This window comes from Hyperolius riggenbachi, chromosome 2 (genome assembly GCF_040937935.1).
Source record: "Hyperolius riggenbachi isolate aHypRig1 chromosome 2, aHypRig1.pri, whole genome shotgun sequence".
Taxonomy (NCBI): domain Eukaryota; kingdom Metazoa; phylum Chordata; class Amphibia; order Anura; family Hyperoliidae; genus Hyperolius; species Hyperolius riggenbachi.
In genome coordinates, this window is record NC_090647.1 from 146,823,919 (window position 1) to 146,845,757 (window position 21,839).

At 50.2% G+C, this 21,839-nt stretch overlaps 1 long non-coding RNA gene across 4 annotated transcripts in view; it reads left to right on the top strand.

Annotated features, from left to right (window-relative positions):
- The window catches only part of LOC137545897 (uncharacterized), a 104,937-nt gene that overhangs the window by 75,364 nt on the left and 7,734 nt on the right, over positions 1-21,839 (top strand). The window contains exon 1 of one of the 4 annotated variants that reach the window (XR_011026115.1): positions 9,550-10,331. The exons of 1 other annotated variant lie outside the window; for it this stretch is intronic. This is a non-coding gene — a long non-coding RNA (uncharacterized lncRNA). Of the gene's footprint in view, positions 1-9,549; positions 10,332-10,361; positions 10,405-12,399; positions 12,495-21,839 lie in introns of those variants that run through there. 2 more of the 4 variants (XR_011026116.1, XR_011026117.1) reach the window with 2 other exon arrangements.

The window sequence follows — 21,839 nt, forward strand, 5'->3', positions numbered from 1 at the left end:
TGTAAACTGCAGCGAGGGCAGCTAGTTACACTGTAACAGCACTTCCATGAACAGGAAGTAAATAGAGATTTCACTTCCTGTACACGGAAGCGCTGTTACAGTGTAACTAGCTGACTTAACCGCAGTTTACCGCTGATCAGCGGTTTGAATTATGACGGCGGGCAATGGGGAACGGGGCCAGCAGGAAATAAAGCAGCAGTGGGGGAATCACCTGTCCTGCGGTTTGAATTACCGGTATGTTGGCAGGCAGTGAAGAAAGAGGATGCGTCTTTCTGGAGGAGGGGGGGGGGGGGTCAGCAGGAGGTAAAGTGGCAGTGGGGGAAGGGGGGCAGACGGACGGGACTTACACAACCACTAGGGCTTATTTTAGGGGTAGGCCTTATATTTCGAGCATGCTAGGAATTTGGGATTGGTCTTATTTTAAAGGGAAGGCCTACTTTCGGGGAAACACGTTTTTTTTTCAGATTTTTGCCGCACCTAGGTTTAGAGGGCACAAATCTGAAAAAAACCCCAAAACTACTAAACCTGTAGTGTCTATGGTCCAGGGGCATTGTATGGGTCCTTTTCTTTCCAAACTGTCTCTAGCTAAGCTACACTGACCCCTGCTGCTCCAGTAACTACCCTACATTAACCCTTATTGCCCCACCAGCTACACTAACTACTCTACACTTACTCCTGCTGCCCCATTACCTACATTATACTTACTACCGCTGCCCCCCAAAACCTACACTAAGCTACAATGCCCCCACTACCTACACTAAGCCACAATACCCCCACTACCTACACTAAGCCACAATGCCCCCACTACCTACGCTAAACTACAATGCCATCCAACCTACACTAAACTACAATGCCTGCCCCCACTACCTACACTAAGCTATAATAACCTCCACTACCTACATCACTAAGTCACAATGCCTGCCTCCAACATGTACACACATGCATGTTTCATACTCACCAATCCTAGGGGAGAGGCATGCTGCTGGGCTGCTTTTGATCCTGGGCTAATGGTGATGGTGTCCCGGGTCCCCTGCAGTCCGGTCTGTCCGTGCTGTGCTGGCATCTGTGGCAAGTATGCCTCCTGGAGCTGGAGCCGCTGAAAGAACTGGAGTCACGTGGGCAACTCCAGCTGATGGCCCATGTGACTCAGAGCTGCTAATGTCCTCCGCCGCTGATGTCTTCCAGAGGGACGATAGTGACACAGACCCACCGATGTCCTCCACCGCCGATGTCCTCCACTTTCCTGACGGTGGTAGAGAAGAAGGGACATTGCTGGTGCCACATGCCATTCCGAAGCCGATGCAAGTACCGGAGTCACGTGGGCAGCTCCAGCTGATGGCCCACGTGACTCCAAGCCACCAATGTCCGCCGCCACCGCCGATGTCCTCTGCCGCTGACTTCCTCCTGCCCAAGCCACTGATTTCTTCTGACGTTCTCTGCTGGCGGTAGCAAAGCAGGAACGTCGCTGATGCCAAATGCCTGCCGCCTGCCGAAGCTGCTACAAATTTCGGAGTCACGTGGGCAGCTCAGCTAAAAGACCACGTGACTCTGAGCTACCGATGGCTGCCGCCGCCCATGTCCTCCACCGCTGATTTCCTCTTACCTGACCCTCCCAAGAACTTGAAGACGCCAGTCAATGCCACTCCACACCAGCCAGCAACACAGGGCACACAGAGATCAAGAGACCCGAACAAGAAACCCGGAGAAATACTGCCACTTTCATGTGGAAATCCCCTGATCCATGGGCGCCCCCTGGCGGTCATAGCGCTAGTGGCGGGGAGGCTGCTGTTCGGGGGCATATTGCATGGTGAGAGGGGGGCGATCGCTGCTGCGGATGGAGGAGGGGTCTTTGGCAGACACATGTAATGCCACTTGGAGCCTCCATGGGGCGGTGATGGTAAGCTATGAGGAGTGTGATGTGACTGGAGAGGCACAGAGCCTGTCACGTGACCCCGGAGCTACAGGGAGGTGGGGATGTCAGCACTGGAGGCTCAGATGCGGCTCCATCACTGGAGATGGTCACCTGCAGAGGGGGGGGCTCTGGGTGGCCAGACATCTATTTTTTCAAGAAATAGGCTGTGAGAAGCTCCACCTACCAGGTAATATGGTGCTTCCCACTGACAGACTTCTCCACCCCCCCCCCAGCTGTGAGAAGCTCCGCCCACAATCCACTGAAATGCTGGGTATACACATGCAATTTCCTGCCCGATCAAAACTAGATCGGACAGGAAGTTGCATCATGTGTACATGTCCAAAGTGCACCCGATCAATAAAGCAATCAATTTTCCAATTATAAGTGCACAAAATCGATCCTTTTATCGATCGGGAGCCAATTGGACAAGTTGGAAATAATCACTTGATTTCGGTCAATCAGGTGGGAAATTGCATCGTGTGTACCCAACATAAGCTTTGCCCAGCACCCGCCGGAAGCATCTCCTCACTAGTGACAACAAAAACGAAAAGAAGGAATTTCTCTGATATTATCAAAAATAATTTGATACGGCAAAATGAGGAAGCCTTTAACATGTTTAGTACAATGTGGGGCTGCTGGGCTATCAGCTATGAACGCACCCTAGTGAATAGGCATACTTATTGTTCGGATAGATATTTAAATGCAATGATTATATTCAGGCTCGGACAGAGCCGCCGAACCACCAACGGTCCCATCGGTGGGCCCCGACTGCCCCTCCTCCTGGGGGCCCCTAGAAGGGGTGCGCTGGAGGGGAGAGCCGCGGGGAGGGCAGCCCGACTGTTTTTTTTTTTTTTTTTTTTTTATGTCCCTTAAAAAAAACTATTTTCCCCGGGGGGGGCCCCCTCCTATCCTCCCCCTCCAGCACCTCGGAGGGCCCCCCTCCTGTTACGAGCGGCGGTAGAGCGGCGGGTACAGCAAAGTTCCGGCGAGGTATAGCAGAAGATAGAGGTCCAGCTGCCTCCCAGGCTACGCTGTCTCCTCTATGCAGCTCGCACTGCTTCCTGGTTTAGTGCGCGGCAATTACAAAGGAGACAGCGACTGGGAGGAAGCTGGACCTCTATCTTCTGCTTTACCTCGCCGGAAGTTTGCTGTACCCGCCGCTCGTAACAGGAGGGGGGCCCTCCGAGGTGAGGGATGGGGAGGATAGGAGGGGGCCCCCCCGGGGAAAATAGTTTTTTTTTAAGGGGAAAAAAAAAAAACCAGTCGGGCTGCAATCCCCGCGGCTTGTAATTGGAGGGGGGACACCCAGGTGAGGGGGAGCATAGGAGTCGGGGCCCCCACTGGCTACCCACCCGGCTACCTAACTGCCCACCCGGCTTTCTAACTGCCTACATTCCCACCCGGCTACCCTTCTGCCTACCCTCCCACCCGGCTACCTAACTGCCTACCCTCCCACCCGGCTACCTAACTGCCCACCCGGCTACCTAACTGCCTACCATCCCACCCGGCTACCCTTCTGCCTACCCTCCCACCCAGCTACCTAACTGCCCACCCGGCTACCTAACTGCCTACCCTCCCACCCGGCTACCTAACTGCCCACCCGGCTACCTAACTGCCTACCCTCCCACCCGGCTACCCTTCTGCCTACCCTCCCACCCGGCTACCTAACTGCCCACCCGGCTACCTAACTGCCTACCCTCCCACCCGGCTACCTATCTACCCACCCGGCTACCTAACTGGCTGCCCACCCGGCTACCTATCTACCCACCCAGCTACCTATCTGCCTACCCTCCCACCCGGCTACCTAACTGCCCACCCGGCTACCTAACTGCCTACCCTCCCACCCGGCTACCCTTCTGACTACCCTCCCACCCGGCTACCTAACTGCCCACCCGGCTACCTAACTGCCCACCCGGCTACCTAACTGCCTACCCTCCCACCCGGCTACCTATCTACCCACCCAGCTACCTATCTGCCTACCCTCCCACCCGGCTACCTAATTGCCCACCCGGCTACCTAACTGCCTACCCTCCCACCCGGCTACCTATCTGCCCACCCGGCTACCTATCTGCCCACCTGGATACCTATCTACCCACCCAGCTACCTATCTGCCCACCCGGCTACCTAACTGCCTACCCTCCCACCCGGCTACCTATCTACCCACCCAGCTACCTATCTGCCCACCCTCCCACCCGGCTACCTATCTGCCCACCTGGCTACCTATCTGCCCACCCGGCTACCTATCTACCCACCCGGCTACCTATCTACCCACCCAGCTACCTATCTGCCTACCCTCCCACCCGGCTACCTATCTGCCCACCCGGCTACCTATCTACCCACCCAGCTACCTATCTGCCTACCCTCCCACCTGGCTACCTAACTGCCCACCCGGCTACCTAACTGCCCACCCAGCTACCTATCTGCCCACCTGGCTACCTAACTGCCTACCCTCCCACCCGGCTACCTAACTGCCCACCCAGCTACCTATCTGCCTACCCTCCCACCCGGCTACATAACTGCCTACCCGGCTACCTATCTGCCTACCATGCCATGGGCGTCCCTACATAGGGCAAAATGGGGCATGCGCACTCCCCTGGCTAGCTGCTGCCCCCCCCCAGCTACCCGGACGTGGCTGGCCCGCCCGCCCTGGGGTGGCAGCGGAGAGAGAAAAGAAGCGGCAGGCACAGCGGCGCTGCCTGCCGCATCACTTAATTCTAAAGGGGGGAGCGAGAGAGGGGGAGCCCCAAGGTGAGGGAAGGGGGAGGGGGAAACGTCCTCCCTTCCCCACCGCTTCTCTTCTCTCTCCGTTGCCACTGAGGACACCTATAGATCTGGCTATTTAAACTGGGGACACCTATAGACCTGTCTATCTATACTGGGGGGCCCTGTCACTACCTAAACTAGGGGCTCCTGTCACTACATACACTGGGGGGGGGGGTCCCTGTCACTGCATACACTGGGGGGCTCCTGTCATACCTAAACTGGGGGTACCTGTCACTAACTGAATTGGGGGGGGGGCGCCTGTCAATACCTGAACTGGGGGCACCTGTCACTACCTGAACTGGGGGGCCCTGTCACTACCTAAACTGGGGGCTCCTGTCACTACATACCCTGGGGGGCACCTGTTACTACCTTAACTGGGGGGCACCTGTCACTACAAACACTGGGGGCTCCTGTCACTTCCTAAACTGGGGGGTATCTGTCACTAACTAAACTGGGGGGCTCCTGTCGCTACCTAAACTTGGGGGTCCTGTCACTACCTAAGCTGGGAGGCTCCTGGTGCTACCTAAACTAGGGTGCACCTGTCACTACCTAAACTATCCAGGCCAGCCCAGCATCACCACCAGCCAACCAGCCCAGAATCACTGTCAAAAAGGCCACAGCATCACCACCAACAGTCAGGCCAACATTTACTTCAACCAGCCAAGTACAGCCCAGCATCACCGCCAGGCCGGCCACAGCATCACCGCCAGGCCTTTCAGCCCACACATCATCACCAATCCAGCCAAAAACAGTATTGCCTGGCACAGCAGCCAGTAGAGGAGATTCAGAAGCCAGGTGAGAGGTGTCTACCATATTAATGGGGCATTCTGCCTATTTATGTGAAATGCTGTTTATTTATGTGCCTCATGACTGCTGAATTTGTCTTTTTGGAGGCCTCATGGTTACTGAATTTGTCTTGTTGGGGGCCTCATGGTTACTGAATTTGTCTTGTTGGGGGCCTCATGGTTACTGAATGTCTTGTTGGGGGCCTCATGATTGCTGAATTTGTCTTGTTGGGGGCCTCATGATTGCTGAATTTGTCATGTTGGGGGCCTCATGATTGCTGAATTTGTCTTGTTAGGGGCCTCATGATTGCTGATTTTGTCTTGATGGGGGACCTCATGATTGCTGAATTTGTCTTGTTGAGGGTCACATGATAACTGCGAGACTATGGAAAAAGCTGAATCATCATCATATGAGACAATAGCTACTTTTTAAAACAGAAAATAAAACTGGGAGGTTCTAAAAAAAAAACAAAAAACAAAAAAAAAAAACATTTTTCAGGAGTTGGATGGATGAAATTGTTTATCTTCACAGTTTATTTTCAACTTGGATTTTCCATAATGTTCATGTATGAGTTAAAACGTTTTTATTTAGTTTAAATTGCTGTTGCCACTTTGCAATAGATAAGTGACTTTTGGGTTGCAGTTTGGGCACTCTGCCTTCAAAAGGTTCGCCACCACTGTCCTAATCTAATGTCCCACCATTCATGCAAATTTGTCTCCACCCATGACTACACCCACATTCTGGTCCATGACCACACCCAATTCTTCCATGACCGCACCACTTCTTCCCCCTCCCCCTTTTTTCTATCTGCCCACCCGGCTAGCTATCTGCCCGCCCTCTCACCCTGCTAGCTATCTAACCTATACTGGGGGCAGCTACCTATCTAACCTATACTGGAGGCACCTACCAATGTAACCTATACTGGGGGCAGCTACCTATGTAACCTGTATTGGGGGCATCTACCTTGCTAGCCTTTACTGGTGGCAACTATACTGGCTACCTATATTGGAGGCACCTACCTAACTAACCTATACTGGGGGCACCTACCTATCTAACCTATGCTGAGGGAAACTATTCTGGCTACCTATATTAGCCCACTGCCTTACTGTTACAGTTACATTACAATTACCCCCCCACCCATGTGATGTCATGTCCACACCCATTTTTTTTGTCGCTGCGCGCTTTGCTTTTTGGGGGGGGGGGTGTTGGTAAATTATCCGCACCGGGTGTCAAACACCCTAGCTACGCCACTGGAGGGGGGCACAGCTTGGAAGGGGGGGAATTGGGCACAGAGCGGCGGGGAGGGGGGGAAGCGTCCCCCCCTCCCTCACCTAGGGCCCCCCCTTCCGCGCACCCCCCTCCTCCAGAAGTGCAGCCAGCAGCGAGCGGAGAATAGCTACAGAGATGATGCTATCTCCGCTCCGAGTCCGCATGCCGCTGCCCTGCTGGTCTCTGACTGTAGTGTGTGACGCTGTCCAATCACGCTCTCGCAGTACTTCCTGCTAGAGCGTGATTGGACAGCGTCACTACAGGAGACAGAGACCAGCAGGGCAGCAGCGGCATGCGGAGCGGAGATAGCATCATCTGAAGCTGGTAAGCTATTCTCCGCTCGCTGCTGGCTGCACTTCTCGAGGAGGGGGGTGTGCGGAAGGGGGGGCCCTAGGTGAGGGAGGGGGGGGAGGCTTCCCCGCTGATCTGTGCCCTCTGTCCCCCCTTCCAAGCTGGGGGGGACTTGCATTGTGTGGGGGTATCTCTGCCACCAACCTGATTGCATTGTGTGGGGGTATCTCTGCCACCAACCTGATTGCATTGTGTGGGGGTATCTGCAGCCAACCTGATTGCATTGTGTGGGGGTATCTGCAGCCAAACTGATTGCATTTTGTGGGGGTATCTGCAGCCAAACTGATTGCATTTTGTGGGGGTATCTGCCGTCAACCTGATTGCATTTTGTGGGGGTATCTGCCGTCAACCTGATTGCATTGTGTGGGGGTATCTGCCGTCAACCTGATTGCATCTTGTGGGGGTATCTGCCACCAACCTGATTGCATTGTGTGGGGTTATCTGCCGTCAACCTGATTGCATTTTGTGGGGGTATCTGCTGCCATTTGACTACTTGATGAATTATCATGAGGCATGTAACTACTTGAATATTTTATCTACAATGTATCTGGTCGGACCTAATCTCTGTGAATAACGCCGCTACTTATTTTGTGTTTTGTATTTTTTTTTTTAAGTCTGCCCATGACTCATCATGACCACGCCGATGTTCCAGTGCGTGGTGACACCCATTTAGTTTCGCATTTAGACATATCCCTATTGGAGACTGTCCTCAGAATTGCTCACAATCTATTCCCTACCATAAAGTCATGCAAAATTTCTAGAGTACATGTGTATGTGAGCCCAAAATGGGGGGGGGGGGGGAGGGAGGAGGAGGAGAGGGGGGTGGGCCCCAGGCTGAAACTTCCTTGGTGGGCCCTTGGTGTCCCAGTCCGACCCTGATTATATTTGTTTACTTCTTTTCATAATTCACTCTGATGTAACGCTTCCTGCATGAAGCTAGTTGGGTTTTGTGTATAAAATGACTTTGCTTATCTCTTCAATAAAACGTTGAAACAAAAAAATATAAAATGTGACTCTATGATCTTTGTGTTAAATAATTAAAAAACAATATTACTTTAAAATATTCCTTCTTGCGGCATCCTAGCTGCGATCAGCGGCAGACCTCTAGCATCAATGACTCCTTCCACAGAGCCCTGCTATAGCTTTTTGACAGTTATATGCAAAGGTCCTTTCTGATACAATTTGGTATATTTGTTTATATAACTTTCTCTCTGGCTACTATACATGCTGTAATTACCATCATTGCTGTATTGAGATCCTTATGTGACTATATGATTGTTATTTAAATAATAAAAAGAGTTGTTTAAATAATAAAAATAAATAATAAGATAGAGGCTCCCAGCATCCTGTACTGATACCCAGCTGAGTATTGTGAGGTCATCAGGTAATCCCAGCATCCTGTACTGATACCCAGCTGAGTATTGTGAGGTCATCAGGTAATCCCAGCATCCTGTACTGATACCCAGCTGAGTATTGTGAGGTCCTCAGGTAATCCCAGCATCCTGTACTGACTGATACCCACCTGAGTATTGTGAGGTCATCAGGTAATACCAGCATCCTGTATTTATACCCAGGTGAGTATTGTGAGGTCATCAGGTAATCCCAGCATCCTGTACTGATACCTAGGTGAGTATTGTAAGGTCATCAGATAGTTATACCAGCATCCTCTATGTATACCCAGCTGAGTATTGTGAGGTCATCAGGTAATCCCAGCATCCTGTATTTATACCCAGGTGAGTATTGTGACGTCATCAGATAGTAATACCAGCATCCTCTATGTATACCCAGCTGAGTATTGTGAGGTCATCAGTTAATCCCAGCACCCTGTATTTATACCCAGGTGAGTATTGTGACGTCATCAGATAGTAATACCAGCATCCTCTATGTATAGCCAGCTAAGTATTGTGAGGTCATCAGGTAATCCCAGCATCCTGTATTTATACCCAGGTGAGTATTGTGACGTCATCAGATAGTAATACCAGCATCCTCTATGTATACCCAGCTGAGTATTGTGAGGTCATCAGGTAATCCCAGCATCCTGTATTTATACCCAGGTGAGTATTGTGAGGTCATCAGATAGTAATACCAGCATCCTCTATGTATACCCAGCTGAGTATTGTGAGGTCATCAGGTAATCCCAGCATCCTGTATTTATACCCAGGTGAGTATTGTGAGGTCATCAGGTAATCCCAGCATCCTGTATTTATACCCAGGTGAGTATTGTGACGTCATCAGGTGGGGGAAAAAACAGCATTGTTTGCATTTCGTTGATAGTCTATTCTGAACTAAGGATGTGATCATATTTGTTTACCTCTTTTCATAATTCACACTGATGTATTGGTTCCTGCGTGAGGCTCACTGGCTTTTCTTATATAATGACTTTGATTATCTTTTCAATAAAACTTTGCCACACACACACACACACACACACATTTTTTTTATAGCCATTTGACAGTTATATATAACAGTCATTTACGATATCATTTGGTATAGCTGGTTACATACCTACTCTCTGGCTACTTACTATATATACCGCTTTAATTACCATAATTGCTGTATTGAAATCCTTATATGTGACTCTATGATTGTTGTTTAAATAATATAAAAAAAAACAATAATTACCAAAACATTCCTTCCTTCTTCAGTGTGCGGCATCGGAGCTGCGATCAGCGACAGAGGTCTCGAGGCGAGTGCCTCACTCCTACAGCGGAGCTTCCTTATAAAGCCACAGAGAGGACCACGTTGAGAACAGACACATCCTCCGCGCGCCAGACTTGTGCTTCTTGTCCGGCCTCCTTGCAGGTTTTCAGGCGATCGGCGACCCGCAAACCCGGGACCCCTGCTGCCTCTCCATCTCCGTACCTCCCCCTGAAGACCCGAACAGGAAACCCTGAGGAATACCGCCGCTTTCTTGTGGAAATCCCCCGATCCATGGGCGCCCCCTGGCGGTCACAGAGCTAGCGGCGGGGAGGCGGCTGTTCGGGGGCAGATTGCGGGGGTGAGAGGGAGGCAGAGAGCGGAGATCGCTGCTGGGAGTGGAGGAGTGGTCTCTAGCAGACACGTGTAATGCTAGTTGATGCCTCCAGGGGGCAGTGATGGGATGCTATGAGGAGTATGATGTCACTGGAGAAGCACAGAGCCTGTCACGTGACCCCGAGCTGCAGGGAGATGGAGATGTCGGACTAGGCACTGCTCCTCGCCGCGAGAAGCCCCGCCCCTCGGCCGGGAGAAGCCCCGCCCCTCATCCGCGGTAAGCTCCGCCCACTAACTACGACAAACTCCTCCCACCACATACGTAACACTTCAGGTAGAATATGGTTCAGGTAGGTAATATGGTGCCTCCCCTGACAGGCTCCTTCCCCCAGTACCCACACTGACCTCAACTCTTACTGGCACCAACACTGACCGCTCCTCACATATCCCCACCACACCCACGCCGACCCCCCACCCCCTGTACTTACACTGACCTCAACTATCCCTGGCACCTACACTGACATCTCACATATCCCCACCATACCCACACTGACCTCCCCCCTCCCTAGTACACACACTGAACTCAACTATCCCTGGCACCTACACTGACTTCTCCTAACATTTCCCCACCATACCAACACTGACCTCCCCCCTCCCTAGAACCTACACTGAACTCAACTATCCCTGGCACCTACACTGACATCTCCTCACATATCCCCACCACACCCACACTAACCTCCCCCCTCCCTAGTACCCACACTGACCTTAACTCTCCCTGGCACCAACACTGACCACTGGCCTCTCCTCACATATCCCCCTACACCCACACTGACCTCCCCCCCAGCACCCACACTGACCTCTCCTCACATATCTCCCTCACACCCACACTGACCTCCCCCCAGCACCCACACTGACCTCTCCCTCCCCAGCACCCACACTGACCTCTCCCCCTCCAGCACTGATCTTTCCCCCCAGTACCCAAACTAACGCACCCACACTGACCTCTCCTCTCATATCCCTTCACACCGACCTCCCTCCTCCCCAGTACTAACACTGACCTTAACTCTTACTGGCACTAAAACTGACCGCTCCTCACATATCCCCACCACACCCACGCCGACCCCCCTCCCAGTACTTACACTGACCTCAACTATCCCTGGCACCTACACTGACATCTTCTCACATTGCCCCACCATGCCAACACTGACCTCCCCCCTCCCTAGACCCTACACTGAACTCAACTCTCCCTGGCACCTACACTGACATCTCCTCACATATCCCCACCACACCCACACTAACCTCCCCCCTCCCTAGTACCCACACTGACCTCAACTCTCCCTGGCATCAACACTGACCACTGACCTCTCCTCACATATCACCCTACACCCACACTGGACCCCCCCCTCCCTAGTACCCACACTGAACTCAACTCTCCCTGGCACCTACACTGACATCTCCTCACATATCCTCACAACACCCACACTGACCTCCCCCCTCCCTAGTACCCAAACTGACCTCAACTCTCCCTGGCACCTACACTGGCATCTCCTAACATATTCCCACCACACCCACACTGACCTCCCCCCTCCCTAGTACCCACACTGACCTCAACTATCCCTGGCACCTACACTGACATCTCCTCACATATCCCCACCACACCCACACTAACCTCCCCCCTCCCTAGTACCCACACTGACCTTAACTATCCCTGGCACCTACACTGACATCTCCTCACATATCCCCACCATACCCACACTGACCTCCCCCCTCCCTAGTACCCACACTGACCTCAACTCTCCCTGGCACCAACACTGACCACTGACCTCTCCGCACATATCACCCTACACCCACACTGGACCCCCCCCTCCCTAGTACCCACACTGACCTCAACTATCCCTGGCACCTACACTGACATCTCCTCACATATCCCCACCACACCCACACTGACCTCCCCCCTCCCTAGTATCCACACTGACCTCAACTCTCCCTGGCACCAACACTGACCACTGACCTCTCCTCACATATCACAGTGACCAGACGTCCCGGATTGCCCGGGACACGTCCCGGATTCGGGGCCCGCTGTCCCAGGCTGCATGAGGTCCCGGGACACGTCCCGCTTTCAGCAGCGGGACGTCCCGGCCTCGGGACTCTGGCCACTCTATCCTTATGAACTGGCAGCGGCGTCTATAGACGCCGTGCCAGTTCATTGCCCGCAGCCCCGCTCCAGCCTCCTCTTCCGGTGTCTGTTCCAACACCGGCAGGCGAGCAGGGCTACGGTAAGATGGCTGCCGAAACCCTGTACTGGAGACTATTTGTCTCCAGTACAGGGCTTCGGGCGCCATCTTGCCGTAGCCCTGCTCTGCCAGGTTGTCAGCGCGGGAGACTTCAGGAGGAAGGTGATCCCGGGAGCAGCGCGCCAGAGGCCGGAGACTTCTGCCAGGTGAGTAAATGCTTTCTTTTCCAGGTGAAATGTTTGCCCGCATTGCGTTTCTTTTCCAGGTGAAATGTTTGCCCGCATTGCGTTTCTTTTCCAGGTGAAATGTTTGCCCGCATTGCGTTTATTTTTCAGGTGAAATGTTTGCCCGCATTGCGTTTCTTTTCCAGGTGAAATGTTTGCCCGCATTGCGTTTCTTTTCCAGGTGAAATGTTTGCCCGCATTGCGTTTCTTTTTCAGGTGAAATGTTTGCCCGCATTGCGTTTCTTTTCCAGGTGAAATGTTTGCCCGCATTGCGTTTCTTTTCCAGGCGAAATGTTTGCCCGCATTGCGTTTCTTTTTCAGGTGAAATGTTTGCCCGCATTGCGTTTTTTTTTCCAGGTGTAATGTTTGCCCGCATTGCGTTTCTTTTCCAGGTGAAATGTTTGCCCGCATTGCGTTTCTTTTCTGGTGAAATGTTTGCCCGCATTGTGGTTTTTTTTTTCCAGGTGAAATGTTTGCCCGCATTGCGTTTCTTTTCTGGTGAAATGTTTGCCCGCATTGCGTTTCTTTTCTGGTGAAATGTTTGCCCGCATTGCGTTTCTTTTCTGGTGAAATGTTTGCCCGCATTGCGTTAATTTTCTGGTGAAATGTTTGTCTGCATTGTTTTTCTTTTCTGGTGAAATGTTTGCCCGCATTGCATTTCTTTTCTAATGAAATGTTTGCCCGCATTGCGTTTTTTTTCTGGTGAAATGTTTGCCCGCATTGCGTTTCTTTTCTGGTGAAATGTTTTCCCGCATTGCGTTTCTTTTCTGGTGAAATGTTTGCCTGCATTGCGTTTCTTTTCTGGTGAAATGTTTGCCCGCATTGCGTTTCTTTTCTGGTGAAATGTTTGCCTGCATTGCGTTTCTTTTCTGGTGAAATGTTTTCCCGCATTGCGTTTCTTTTCTGGTGAAATGTTTGCCCGCAATGCGTTTCTTTTCTGGTGAAATGTTTGCCCGCATTGCGTTTCTTTTCTGGTGAAATGTTTGCCCGCATTGCGTTAATTTTCTGGTGAAATGTTTGGTCGGGGTGGTTAGGTATCAGGTAGGGTGTTTGTGCGTGGGGAGGGTGGCATTAGGTGTCAGGTAGGATGTTTGTGGGGGGAGGGGGGTTAGGGTTAGGCATCATGTAGGGTTTTTGTGTGTGTGTTGGGGGGATGATTAGAGTTAGGCATCAGGTAGGGTGTTTGTGTGAGGGGGATGATTAGGGTAAGGCAACAGGTAGGGTGTTTGTGCCGGGAGGATGATTAGGTTTAGGCTTCAGGTAGGGTGTTTGTGCGGGTCGGTGGCGTTAGGTGTCAGGTAGGCTGTTTGGGCGGGGGTGGTTAGGCATCAGGTAGGGTGTTTGTGCGGGGGGAGGGTGACATTAGGTGTCAGGTAGGATGTTTGTGGGGGGAGGGGGTTTAGGGTTAGGCATCATGTAGGGTGTTTGTGTGTGTGTTGGGGGGGATGATTAGAGTTAGGCATCAGGTAGGGTGTTTGTGCGGGGCGGTGGCATTAAGTGTCAGGTAGGGTGTTTGTGGGGGGGAGGGTGTTAGGCATCAGGTAGGGTGTTTGTGTGTGGGGGATGGTTAGGCATCAGGTAGGGCGTTTGTGAGAATCCGCTCAGCTGCCTGCGCAGGCAGGCAGCCTTTTGACCATTGTTTAGGTTTGCATGCTGCAGGACTCTGGAACAGAGACCTGTCTTTCCATTGCAAGTTCCGGTCTGTTCTCTTGCTGGGGAATTTGCATACATTCGTTATGCAAATCCCCTACCTGCCTTCTTTGATGACTGGCACTATAAGAGCTTTATGTTTCCCAGAAGGCTTTGCTGGTCATTTCCCTTCCATGGTCTGTTCCTGATGGACACTGCTGGAGTGTCAGCCGTTGCTATCTAGTATAGTTAATTCCTGGGGGTTGCTTTAGGCTCCCCTTCTAGCCCAGTCAGGTTGTATTATCTGTTTGTTTGTTCTGTTGCCATTGTCCTGTCCCAACGGTGGTCGACAGGAAACGGTTCTGATCTCTGTTCTTGGAGTATAGCTGGTGCAGCGGTTGCTACCAGCTATCTCTTCTGTTCTGTCTCCTGGGATCGCGCTAGCTACTTTTCGCTAGCGCTGGGGATCCTTCTGTTCTGTCTTCTGGGATCGCGCTAGCTACTTTTCGCTAGCGCTGGGGATCCTTCTGTTCTGTCTTCTGGGATCGCGCTAGCTACTTTTCGCTAGCGCTGGGGATCCTTCTGTTCTGTCTTCTGGGATCGCGCTAGCCACTTTTCGCTAGCGCTGGGGATCCTTCTGTTCTGCTACTCTGTACCTGGATCGCGCTAGCCACTTTTCGCTAGTGCTGTGGATCCTATCTCTCGCTTGTCCCTGTTTTCGTGTGCCTGTCTTGTCTGCTACGCTTGCTGGAGGCTCGGTGAGGTAACCGTTAAGCAAGCGCTCGCGTCCTCTGTTTCATGTTTGTCTGTTAATGGTTAGGTAGGCGTGCTTGTCTCTATTGTGCTTATCACGTGGAGACCGCGCATAACCGCGTGCACTGTTGCGAATGAGTGCGGTGTTCGCGGTTAGCTAGCGTTTGTTATTTTCCGTATCTCCTCATTGTATTATTTGCTGTGCCTTTGCTACCCTCGTGCCCTGTTTTGCTCAGTCTTGTGTCTCTGTTGGCAATCGCCATTCTTGCGATTGCATTCCCACTTCGTTTCCGCCGTTGTGTGTTCACCGTCGCTGGGTGGCGACTAGTTTGGTGGAAACACATTGGTTCTGTCCCTTTGCTCTGTTTCTTGTGGGCTATCCAGCCCTGCCTGATCGTACCTTGTCCTGGATCTGTACAATTCCCGTCTGGCATCTGTGGCTGTGCAGCGACTGTGTTCGCCTGCACTCCACAGCGCCATCTGCCAGAGGGAATTGCCCTCTGCGGGTGCATAGCACCTAGCCTGGGTGTCCTCAAATATACGCTTGTGGAGGAAATCCGCCGCGTCAGCGCACGTCTGGTGCGCTGACCGCGAATACGATTCCACAATCGTTACAGCGTTCGTGCGGGTCGGTGGCTTTAGGTGTCAGGTAGGGTGTTGGAAGGGGTGTTCAGTTAGGGTAAAGCATTGGATAGGGTGTTTGTGCGGGGAGGATGGTTACGGTTAGGCATCAGGTAGGGTGTTTGTGCAGGGGAGGGTTGCATTAGGTGTCAGGTAGAATGTTTATGGGGGGAGGGGGGTTAAGGTCAAGCATTTGGTAGGGTGTTTGTGTGTGTGTTGGGGGGGATGGTTAGAGTTAGGCATCATGTAGGGTGTTTGTGCGGTGGCGATAGGTGTCAGGTTGGGGGGTGTTTGGCTAGGTTAAGATATCGGGTAGGGCGTTAGGCATCAGGTATTGTAATTGTGGGGGGAGGGGGGGGCTAGGGTCAGTACCTATTCAGTAAGGAGTCAAAGGCAAGACTCCCTAACACTGCAGAGTGGCCTCTTTGTTTCAATTGTTTATGTGATGTACTTAGATATAAATATAAGCACTTCATACGTTTCAAAGTCTTTATTAACAATTACATGAGATTTATGCAAAAAGTCAGTATTTGCAGTGTTGGCCCTTCTTTTTCAGGACCTCTGCAATTCAACTGGGCATGCTCTTAATCAACTTCTGGGCCAAATCCTGACTGATAGCAACTCATTTTCTCATAATCACTTCTTTGAGTTTCTCAGAATTAGTTGGTTTTTGTTTGTCCACTCGCCTCATGAGAAATGACCACAAGTTCTCAATGGGATTAAGATCTGGGGAGTTTCCATGCCATGGACCCAACATTTCTACGTTTTGGTCCCCGAGCCACTTAGATTTCATTTTTGCCTTATGTCACAGTGCTCCATCGTGCTGGAAAATACATTGTTCTTTACCAAACTGTTGTTGGATTGTTGGAAGAAGTTGCTGTTGCGGGTGTTTTGCTACCATTCTTTATTTATGGCTGTGTTTTTGGCAAAATTGTGAGTGAGCCCACTCCCTTGGATGAGAAGCAACCCCACACATGAATGGTCTCAGGATGCTTTACTGTTGGCATGACACAGGACTGATGGTAGTGCTCACCTTTTCTTCTCCTGACAAGCCTTCTTCCAGATGCCCCAAACAATCGGAAAGGAGCTGTCACCATTGATGCGGATAGCGGCGAAACCGCTTCCGCATCTGAACACACGGCATGTTCCGCCGCGGCGTCCCCGGGCCTCCCGTCGGCTACGGGGAGGTCCGGGTCTTCTGTTACATATGGCGAGCGCCAGGCTCGCGCGCGCGCAGATCGCCGCCGCTCTTATGCGGCCAGAAAGCCGGTCAGCTGACAGCTCCCAGGTCACTGATTGGCTGGGCTTCTGGGCGGCGCCGTTGAATGATCCTTAGGATATAAAGATCTGCCCGTCATTTGCTCCTTGTCTGTTGTTGCAAATACTTCATTGTGCTAGCTCTCAGACCTCTAGTCAGTTCCTAGTGTGCTGATCTGGCAGGACCCCGGGGAGTCACACTTCGCTTAGGATTTTTGATAGCTATAATTATAATTGCTATTTATTGTATTTCAGTCTATGGCCTTTTGCTTGACCTCTGACCTCGCTTCTGCCTTCTGGTTTTGAACTTCTGCCTATTAGATTTGCTGCCGACTTATTGCTTGAAAACCGACTACGATTTGCCTGACGATTCTGTACCGTTATTGCCCGACCCGCTGCCGACCTCTTGCCTGTTTTGTAACTATGATTTGCCTGACGTTTCCGTGCCGCTACTGTCTGACCCGTTGCCGACCCCGCCTGTACGACCACTGTCTGCCAAGTGAAAGCCCCAGCCTTCAAGGGTTATCACTTAGAAGGCTCTCTGTCCAGTGAAAGCCTCAGTCTCCAAAGGCTATCACGGAAGAAGTATTCCTGTATTATTGTTTGCACCAATCACCACACTTGTGCAAAAAGGTTTACGTTTTCTATCTGTACTATTGGTGATACCGCAGATCACCACATAATCAGATATCTGTGTTCTTACTGACTACTGTTCTGAGTGAGCATTATCCGATCATCTGTTACGACACTGATCGTTACAGGCGCTTCATCGGAGAATATGACTTTGCCCCATTCCTCAGCAGTCCATTCACCATACTTTCTGCAGAAGATCAATCTGTCCCTGATGTTTTTATTGGGAGAGAAGTGGCTTCTTTGCTGCTTTTCTTAAAGCCATTGTTAACCTTATCTGATTTTTTTTTTTAAATTACACACAAATGTATAGATTTGAACAGACATGTACCTTTGCTCATTTTCGCCGCACCACCGCCCCCCGTTCGTGCACTAGAGCATGATATCTGCTCTGTTTGTATCCAAGATGGCCGCCGACCTTTGCTTCATCTTCCGGGCTGGCGGCCTCTTACGTCCTAAATTCTCCAAGTCTCCTGCGCCGATAAAATAGCGCGAGACATAGGAGACTTGGGTTGCGCGTGCCAGGGACAGTGCGCGCGCGCTCACGTCTATCGTCAGGAGCGCGCGCGTCCAGTACAGCGCTGAAGAGTGTACGGAGCTGCCGCCCTGACACACATGTGAAGGTATGAAAGGGCCTTCACTAATGAGCAATTATTCATATATATATATATATATATATATATATATATATTTCTCAATCCCCACACTGGCCGGCTATGAGCTACAGCATGTCAAAGACTATCTGTATGTAAATGAATTTATGATGGCGTCAGTAAACACTAGTAAAACCATTCCCTCTATATGTGCAATGGCCCACATGTATTTGTGTGTATATCTATCTATCTATCTATCTATCTATCTATCTATCTATCTATCTATCTATATATATATATATATATATATGTATACATGTATATGTGTATATATATATATGTATATATATGTATTTGTATATATATATATATATATATATATATATATATATATATATGTATATGTGTATATATATATATATATATATATATATATATATATATATATATATATATATATATGTATATATATATATATATATATATGTATATATATATATATATATATATGTATATATGTATATATATATATATATGTATATATGTATATATGTGTATGTATATATGTATATATATATATATATATATGTATATATATGTATATATGTGTATGTATATATATATATATATATATATATATATATATATATACAGTGGAGGAAATAATTATTTGACCCCTCACTGATTTTGTAAGTTTGTCCAATGACAAAGAAATGAAAAGTCTCAGAAACAGTATCATTTCAATGGTAGGTTTATTTTAACAGTGGCAGATAGCACATCAAAAGGAAAATCGAAAAAATAACCTTAAATAAAAGATAGCAACTGATTTGCATTTCATTGAGTGAAATAAGTTTTTGAACCCCTACCAACCATTAAGAGTTCTGGCTCCCACAGAGTGGTTAGACACTTCTACTCAATTAGTCACCCTCATTAAGGACACCTGTCTTAACTAGTCACCTGTATAAAAGACACCTGTCCACAGAATAAATCAATCAAGCAGACTCCAAACTCTCCAACTTAGGAAAGACCAAAGAGCTATCCAAAGATGTCAGAGACAAAATTGTAGACCTGCACAAGGCTGGAATGGGCTACAAAACCATTAGCAAGAAGCTGGGAGAGAAGGTGACAACTGTTGGTGCGATTGTTCGAAAACGGAAGGAGCACAAAATGACCATCAATCGACCTCGCTCTGGGGCTCCACGCAAGATCTCACCTCGTGGGGTGTCAATGGTTCTGAGAAAGGTGAAAAAGCATCCTAGAACTACACGGGAGGAGTTAGTGAATGACCTCAAATTAGCAGGGACCACAGTCACCAAGAAAACCATTGGAAACACATTACACCGCAATGGATTAAAATCCTGCAGGGCTCGCAAGGTCCCCCTGCTCAAGAAGGCACATGTGCAGGCCCGTCTGAAGTATGCCAATGAACACCTGAATGATTCTGTGAGTGACTGGGAGAAGGTGCTGTGGTCTGATGAGACCAAAATAGAGCTCTTTGGCATTAACTCAACTCGCTGTGTTTGGAGGAAGAAAAATGCTGCCTATGACCCCCAAAACACCGTCCCCACCGTCAAGCATGGGGGTGGAAACATTTTGCTTTGGGGGTGTTTTTCTGCTAAGGGCACAGGACAACTTAATCGCATTAACGGGAAAATGGACGGAGCCATGTATCGTGAAATCCTGAACGACAACCTCCTTCCCTCTGCCAGGAAACTGAAAATGGGTCGTGGATGGGTGTTCCAGCACGACAATGACCCAAAACATACAGCAAAGGCAACAAAGGAGTGGCTCAAGAAGAAGCACATTAAGGTCATGGAGTGGCCTAGTCAGTCGCCGGACTTTAATCCAATAGAAAACCTATGGAGGGAGCTCAAGCTCAGAGTTGCACAGAGACAGCCTAGAAACCTTAGGGATTTAAGTTAAGTACTCACGGGGGGACAATTGTAGCTGTCGCTGCACACGGGAGCGTGTGCGCGACAGTTCGGAGACAGTTCGGCGACAGCTCGTCGCCAAGTCCCTCTGCATACACACGGCAGCAGAGGGATTAGCGATGCGGCGGAAGCTGTCGCCGAGGTTCCTCCCCCCCGCCGGATGCTCCGTGTACTGTGTGTGGGTAGCTGGTACACATGCGGGGCTAGCGACAGTTCCGGCGATGTTGCGGCGACGGCTGTAGCCGGCGATTGAACATGTCAATCGCCTGGCGACAGCTCCGACGGGCGACGGTTCGGGGCGCGCGCGTCATACACACGGACGAACCGTCGCCGCAACACGCGCGTGCCACGTGGTTGCGGCGACGGCCGTACCCCGTGTGTATGAGCCTTTAGAGATGATCTGCAAAGAGGAGTGGACCAACATTCCTCCTAAAATATGTGTGCAAACTTGGTCATCAATTACAAGAAATGTTTGACCTCTGTGCTTGCAAACAAGGGTTTTTCCGCTAAGTATTAAGTCTTTTATTGTTAGAGGGTTCAAAAACTTATTTCACTCAATGAAATGCAAATCAGTTGCTATCTTTTATTTAAGGTTATTTTTTCGATTTTCCTTTTGATGTGCTATCTGCCACTGTTAAAATAAACCTACCATTGAAATGATACTGTTCTGAGACTTTTCATTTCTTTGTCATTGGACAAACTTACAAAATCAGTGAGGGGTCAAATAATTATTTCCTCCACTGTATGTATCGTTTAGCGCTCTTGCCTTGCATTGGTTAGTCTCCATTTCAAATCTTTTGTAGCTAATGCTAATCACTGGCTTTTACAGCAGCTTGCACAGTGGTGGCTGCTAATCAGTGGCTGTTACTGCTGCTGGCTCAGCGGCAGCTGCTAAACATTGGCTTATAATGCTGCTGGCACAGTGGTGGCTGATAATCAGTGGCTGTTACTGCTGCTTACAGAATTGCAGTTGCTCATTAGTGTCTTACACTGCTGCTGTCACAGAGGTAAATAATTATTAGTGGCTGTTATTGCTGCTTGCACCGTGGCGGCAGAGAATTAGTGTCTGTTACTGCTGCTAGCACATTGGCGACTGTTAATCAGTGTCTGTTACTGCTGCTGGCACATTGGCGACTGTTAATCAGTGTCTGTTACTGCTGCTGGCACATTGGCGACTGGTAATCAGTGGCTGTTACTGCTGCTGGCACAGTGGCGACTGGTAATCAGTGGCTGTTACTGCTGCTGGCACAGTGGCGACTGGTAATCAGTGGCTGTTACTGCTGCTGGCAAAGTGGCGACTGATGATCAGTGGCTGTTACTGCTGCTGGCACATTGGCGACTGGTAATCAGTGGCTGTTACTGCTGCTGGCACAGTGGCGACTGGTAATCAGTGGCTGTTACTGCTGCTGGCACATTGGCGACTGGTAATCAGTGGCTGTTACTGCTGCTGGCTCAGCGGCAGCTGCTAAACATTGGCTTATAATGCTGCTGGCACAGTGGTGGCTGATAATCAGTGGCTGTTACTGCTGCTTACAGAGTTGCAGTTGCTAATTAGTGTCTTACACTGCTGCTGTCACAGTGGCGACTGCTAATCAGTGGCTGTTACTGCTGCTGGCACAGTGGCGACTGGTAATCAGTGGCTGTTACTGCTGCTGGCACAGTGGCGACTGGTAATCAGTGGCTGTTACTGCTGCTGCCACATTGGCGACTGGTAATCAGTGGCTGTTACTGCTGCTGGCACATTGGCGACTGGTAATCAGTGGCTGTTACTGCTGCTGGCACAGTGGCGACTGGTAATCCGTGGCTGTTACTGCTGCTGGCACAGTGGTGGCTGATAATCAGTGGCTGTTACTGCTGCTTACAGAGTTGCAGTTGCTAATTAGTGTCTTACACTGCTGCTGTCACAGAGGTAA